The 6,918-nt window shown below is 46.1% G+C and overlaps 1 protein-coding gene across 1 annotated transcript in view; it reads right to left on the reverse strand.

The window, feature by feature from the left end:
• FNDC1 (fibronectin type III domain containing 1) overlaps positions 1–6,918 on the reverse strand; it is a 125,395-nt gene that overhangs the window by 78,378 nt on the left and 40,099 nt on the right. The window lies entirely within an intron of this gene.

Raw genomic sequence — 6,918 nt, forward strand, 5'->3', positions numbered from 1 at the left:
ACTCTTTCCTGCCTATGCAGGGGGTCGGACTTGATGATCTATTGAGGTCCCTTCCAACCCTAACATCTATGAATAAGGATGAAAGTATGTAGAGGGAGACAGCTGAAAGCAATCATCCTGAACACATCAAAATGAATCAAGAAATGAGAGAGAAATCCCACAAAATTTCATGCCTCATTCTTCAAGATATAATTTTAAAATTAATTCCAGTTTTGAACTAAAATCCTTGTTTAAGTATACACAGTTTTCATGCTTTTTGGATCTTCGTAAACCACTGAAAAATGTTTAGTCATACTTAACACGTCAGGAATATCAACAAGCATTAACTCATCAGCACTTAAACTCATCTTGTTGATTACTCCTCTGCCTCTGTTTCCTAGCCTGTGAAATGGGGTTACATGACTTGTCCAAGGTCACAGAAAAAGTCAGAGTGAAAACATGGCCTTGCAGACATCAGTGGCAAAAATTTCACTGATTTCAACAAAGTCAGGTTTTCAACATCTGCATCATGTCAGGCACCCTCTCCTGTGTGGCTGTCAATCACTACAAGCAGCATCTTCTAGTAAGCAAGTACATGATCATTGTCAATAAATTACTTTACAATATGGTAATCCCTCATGAATTTGTGCCTTGGGATAGTTATTATTTTCCACTTGGTTCTCTTCAGTCTTCACATGGCAAATAATTTCATACATCTGTTTTAAGTATGGGTATAATTCTGATATGCTAGTTTAAATTTCCATTCCATTTGAAAATATATGGATTATGAAAAAAGCATGGATCTGAAAGAGAATAAAATGGACCTCCACTAGCAAGGTCAAGTATATAAAACATTTGAATAGCAAATTAATCTTGACTGAGGTTTTATATCAATCTATTATTCATCGAGACAAACAATGTGAATGTTACGAATATTTTGAGGAAAGGGAAAGAAAGCAGCACCTCAACTACCCACCAAGGCACAAGTACAGCTACTGTTACACCACTATAGTACTCTGCTCACACTGGCAACCTTTAAAGATATCCTTGTGTCACCCCAACGGGGGGAAAAAAACCAGAAGGAAAATATAATGCCAAGGGAAGTTATTTGCTTTCAACCTAAAGTTTAATGTGCCATGTCACCATGATTAAATATTATGGAATAGGGAGGAGTGCAAAGGGTGGAGATGTTAGGCCTCGTCCAAGCCCCACTGAGTTAATAGGAGCATTTCCATTGACTTCAGTTAGAGCTGGATCAGGGCCATAGTTAAGGGAGTTCAGTTTGCACAGGTATTTCCTGTAATAAAAGATGTGCCAGCTTCAACAATGAAGATGTGGTACTCTCATTTTTCTCCTGCTTATTTTTATAACCATTATTTGGCTACAGTAGCTGCAGCACAGAGATAAATCAACTTTGGTAGTTTATTTCTCTGGTTGTCCCTACTTACCGTACTATATTATTATATAATAATATTAATTTGCTCTTATACACATGCGCACACACATGCCTCAAAACTCACTAGACGTGATTCTTCCCTCTCTCACTCCAATTCTGCATCACTAACTGATCTAAAGGAGATGAGAATCAGGCCCAAGATCATCTATTTCACCCATCAATGGAGTCTGAGGCTCTACTTAGGTTGTGTAATAGTTTACTCCTCAAGCAGTCTCATGCCTTTCGGTGGGACCAAGCATAGTGTACTGTACTGAACACATGTAAGGGCTTCAACAACTGGACATAAGAAAGGCAGAATTTAATCCATTTCCCACTGAAATCAATGGTAAATTCCATTTTGATTTCAGTGGGCGCAAGATCTGTCCGTAGGCCTAGGAGGTAAGCTCTCCTTCCTTTTCAAAATACAATGTTCTGATATAAGGAATCAACACTCGTGGAAGATACTGTGTTTATACGGGCTCTCAGCCAGATTCTGCACCCTCAGTTCAGTCAATGGAAGTTTTATGATGGATTTGTAACCACTCAGTATCAGATCCTTGCTTTGCACTTGGCAAAGCAGCAAAGAGTTGAAAAAAGTTCTATACTTTGTTTCTCGTGTCAAAGTGTGTGGGAAGAAATGATTTTTCTGCATTTTTCCTCAGCTATAGACAATAAGACTGGAATACTTTAGTTGCCTTAATAACACAATGGAAAATGTGCCATAATTCACCGAGCCAGGGCCAAGAATTTCAGGCAGTGTACCAGTATCCAGTGGTAGCGTTTGAGTTATATGAAGCTATTCATCATAAATCTTCAGGAAATTACCTGGCATTCAGAATACATTTTTTTTTAATTGACAGGATTAACAGACATTTCCAAAAACTCCCTTTGACGAACCCTCTGAGTTCGAATACAGTAGTAAAATTCAAGGGAGAAGTATGTTCAGTGCATTCTTTATTACTTAGAAATAACTGACAGTAAATTACTGATAGGTTAATGTTCCACACTACCCCTCCATGACTGGTCCAAAACCCACTGAAGTGACTGGAAAGCCTCCCAGAAGAAAATTCCTGCTACAGACTCCTAAGGCTCAGGAAAGGTGGGAGCCTTCTACAGCTCTTGCCAGGAGTCTACAAGCCCTCGTAGACTTAGGAGAGAGGAGCTAGAAAACCTGACAGGCCTCCAAAAGCCAACGGAGAAGCATATTAACTTCTACCCTGGTAAGTGTTCCATAGACACTAGAGCTGCCAGGAGGCTGAAAGCCCCTAATGGGCTTGTGGCAGGACCAGGGTGAACAACACTTTGGTCTTCAGTGGCTTCACATGTCGGTAAGTTCAAGTAAAGTGGTTGCAATGCTATGATAGAAAGTGCCCTTCCTCAATAACAACAAAATTTAACTTCAAAGAGCACTTCTTCTAAAGTATCCTATCCACCCACAAACCAAGAGTATAAGCCTCATTCATTCCCTTGCTGGGCACATAGGGAAAGACTCAAAACTGGGAAATAAAAAGTAAATACCACCTATTCAGACACAACCAATTTACTAAAATTACATATTTCCCTAAAGGTGTTTTACATTATGGAATCCAATTTAAAAGGATTACATTTACATAAGAAATACAAGTCATGTACCAAGACACCAGTAGAAATACATGACAGTACCACTCCTCCTTCTCCTATGTATTCAGAACTGCATATGTATATTTTTAACATTGTACTACTTACTTCAAAAATAATTTCAAGTAGCTTTCCAGACCATGAAAAGGAGGTGCGCAACTGGTTCATAAATCAAGTTAATTTCAGCATCACTCTTTAAACCAGTGGCTCCCAACCTCTTTTTGCTGCAACCCTAAATCCAGGTTGCAACCCCCACTCCCGCCACTGACTCACTCATGTCTGGCGAAACCAGCAGAGGGCCACACTTGTGGGGGTGGCAGTGGCGAGCACTGCACAGACTGTGCACCAGGAGACCCCACAGGCAGAGCGAGGGGCAGACCCCCATGACCCTGATTTGGGTCAAGCCCTGAGGTTGGGAGCCACTGCTTTAAGTCCCAGCCCCATGCCTCAATTGGGTGGTCAAGGCACAGGGCTTGGAAACAGCTGCAGGGGTGAGTGAGGTCCCAGCCTCCTGCCCCGATCTGCCAATAGGGCATCTAGCAGGCATAAGCTAGCAGGGAGCAGGCAAGAGAGCTATAGGAGGAGATGGCAAGGCTCCAAAGCATCCTCCGCCATAGGGATTTCATTGATTCAATGCTGAAGAAGACCTCTAGGACCATGGAAGAAGCACTGCCAAAGGCAGAGCTAAAGAAGAAAGAGGACATGGACTCCCAGGAAGGTGGAAGCTGGAAGCATGTGACCTTCGGCAGCAAGCAGAAGTCTTCATCTCCAGCTGCAGCAGTTTGCCTGGAAAACAGACACGGAACTCTAGCAACAGTGAAGAAAGCACATTACATTGGTGGAAGAAGCCAGGCCAGGCATCCTCAAAGTTGGGAGGATTGAGACCACTGCCACCAAAAGGAAGTGATGAGTGGTGATGGTTGGCCTGTCCTCTGCAGACTTCTTTCTGTGGAGGACAGAGGCATCCATCTGCTGGCCTGACCTGTTGTCTCAGGAAGTCTATTGCTTGCCTGGAGCCTGGATTCAAGATGCTGTGAAGTTATTACTGAGATGCATCTGGCCTTCTGACTACCATCCCATGCTGCTCTTCCAGTGATGCTGCCAGGGTGACCCTGAGCAAATCAAAAGTGACTATGGGGTTCTGGGTGCAAGGGTGAAAGGGACAGTGGCTCAAATAGTGTTCTCTTCAATCCTTCCAGTCATGGGGAAGGGTCCTGGCAGGAGGGGACACATCCTGCAGATTAATGCATGGCTGCATGGACGGTGTTATCAGCAGAGCTTTGGCTTCTTCAACTATGGGATGTTGCTCCAAAAAGGATTGCTAGAAAGAGACAGGATCCATCTGATGAAGAGGGAAGAGCATCTTTGCAGACAGACTCACTAACATGGTAAAAAGGGCTTTAAACTAGGTTTGCTGAAGGGTGGAGACCAAAGCCCTGAGGAAAGTGGGGAAGTGGGTGACCTGGAGGAAGCATAAGCAGGAAGGTGCTACAGGGGAAGCCTTCTCATTCTTCCTGAGAAAGCAGGACAATTGGCCAGTCATCTCAGGTGCCTGTCTGTACACGAATGCACAGGGCCTAGGATACGAGCAAGAAGAATTGGAAGTCCTTCCACAATTATGGAGCTATGACATGATTGGAATAACAAAGACTTGGTGGGAGCTCACTTGACTGGAGCACTGTCATGGATGGATATAAACTGTTCAGGAAGGACAGACAGGGAAGAAGAGAAAAAGGAGTTGTGCTTTATGTAAAAGAACTGTACGGTTGCTCAGAGCTCCAGTATGAAGCTGGAGACAGGCCTGTTGAAAGTCTCTGGTTTAGGGTCAGAGGGGAGAGCAACAAGGATGATGTGGTGGGGGTCTGCTATAGACCACCAGACCAGGAGGATGAGGCTTTCTTCAGAAAATTAGCAGAAGTTTCCAGATCACAGACCCTGGTTCTCATGGGGAACTTAAATCACCCTGACATCTGCTGCGAGGGCAATACAGTAGTGTGCAGGCAATCCAGGAAGTTTCTGGAAAGTGTAAGAGACAACTTCCTGGTGCAAGTGCTAGAGCGGCCAACTAGGGGCCATGCTCTTCTTGCCCTACTGCTCACAAACACAGATGAATTGGTGGGGAATGTAGTAGCAGATGGCAACTTGGGCAGCAGTGACCACGAGATGACAGAGTTCAGGATCCTGAGGAAAGGAAGGAAGGAGAGGAGCAGAGTAAGGACTCTGGGCTTCAGAAAAGCAGACTTTGACTCTGAGAATTGATGGGCAGGATCCCCTAGGAGGACAGTTTGAGGGAGAAGGGAATCCAGGGGAGCTGGCTGTATTTTAAAGAAACCTTACTGAGGACTCAGGAACAAGCCATCCCAATGCACAGGAAGACTAGCAAATATGGCAGAAAACCAGCTCGGCTTAGCGGGGAACTCTTCAATGAGCCAAATCAAAAAAAAAAAGGAAGCTTATAAGAAGTAGACACTTGGACGAACAACTAGGGAGGAGTATAAGAGTATTGCTTGGGCATACAGGGATGAAGTCAGGAAGGTCAAAGTGCAACTGGAGTTGCAGCTAGCAAGGGACATGAAGGGCCCAGGACCTACCATGCAGCGTCGCTGCCTGCCTCCGGCCCACAAGCAGGCAACAAGATTGCATGGCAGGCCCTGGCTGAGCTACACTCGGACCCCTGCCTCTGCTGGAGGGCAGTGCGGGTAATTGCACCAGCTCCCACCTCTGCTGGAGCCGTGGGAGACGCTGGGCAGAAGTGGCACTACATGGTAGCCTGGGAGGAGTCGTCCAGCCTGCTCAGGGTCTGCAGGGCTGGAGTCCACCTCCCAAGCTCCGCAGGGAACGCTGGGTAGGAGCCCCGAGCGCCCACCCAGCATGGCACAGCACCAGCAGAGGCCAGTCAGAGCTGCCACCTGTGCAGTCCACCAGCAGAGGCAGGGGCTGCTGAGCAGAAACAGCCCTGCCCACCCAGCACTGCGCAGCAGTCACCGAGCAAGCACACTCAAGCCCTGACAGCTCTGGCTCTGGCAGTTGCGCAGTGCCAGGCAGGCTGGTGAGCAGAGCTGCTTTTGTTCAGTAGCCACTGGGACCCAAGCGTGGCTAGCCCAGCCCCTGCCCATGGGGGATGTAGTCTGGCCACAGGTTTCTGCACTATCCAGTCCCACCTGCCCCGCTTTCAGGGCTCCTGGGAGCTGCAGCGTGGGGTGGAGGGCTGTGGGGATGCATGAGCCAGGAGCCTTGTTGATGGGGCAGGACAGCATGGAGTCCTGCAGCCAGGCTCCATCCCCCAAGTTGCAGATCCAGCTGCCATCTCTAGGTGGGGAGGAGGGGGTAGGTGGGCCAGAGCTGGGGAGTGCACACATGCGTATGTGGGTGTGTAAGTGTATGTGTGCACACATGCATGCATGCATGTGGCCCCAAACAGCTCGCCAAAACTCGTTAAGTTGCCCTCCAACCCAAATAACTGCCCACCCCTGAGCTCAACCCCAGACAGGTTCTGGAATCTCTACCCTTGGACATTTTTAAGACCTGGCTAGATTAAGCCTTGGCTAGGATGATCTAGTTGAAGTTGGTCCTGCTTTGAGCAAGGAGTTTGACTAGATGACTTCCTGAGATCCCTTCCAACAACTCATTTTCTACGATTCTGTGAAATAAAAATACCTGTAGTAATTTGCATATAAAGCACAGACCTAGTTCATCCAGAATTGATGCATTTTACCTTTTTGCAAACTACTGCAAATTTTAGCAAAGTTATATGCCCTTTTAAACAGCAGTTTTGTACTAGGGATGTGAAAGGTTAAACGATTAATTGTTTAACTGATAAATGTAGTGATAACAGGTTAGCTTATCCTTTAGCTTGTGGCTGGGGCAGTCCAGCAGGGAAGGGAAGC

The sequence above is a fragment of the Alligator sinensis genome, unplaced genomic scaffold, assembly GCF_000455745.1.
Source record: "Alligator sinensis unplaced genomic scaffold, ASM45574v1 scaffold682_1, whole genome shotgun sequence".
Taxonomy (NCBI): domain Eukaryota; kingdom Metazoa; phylum Chordata; order Crocodylia; family Alligatoridae; genus Alligator; species Alligator sinensis.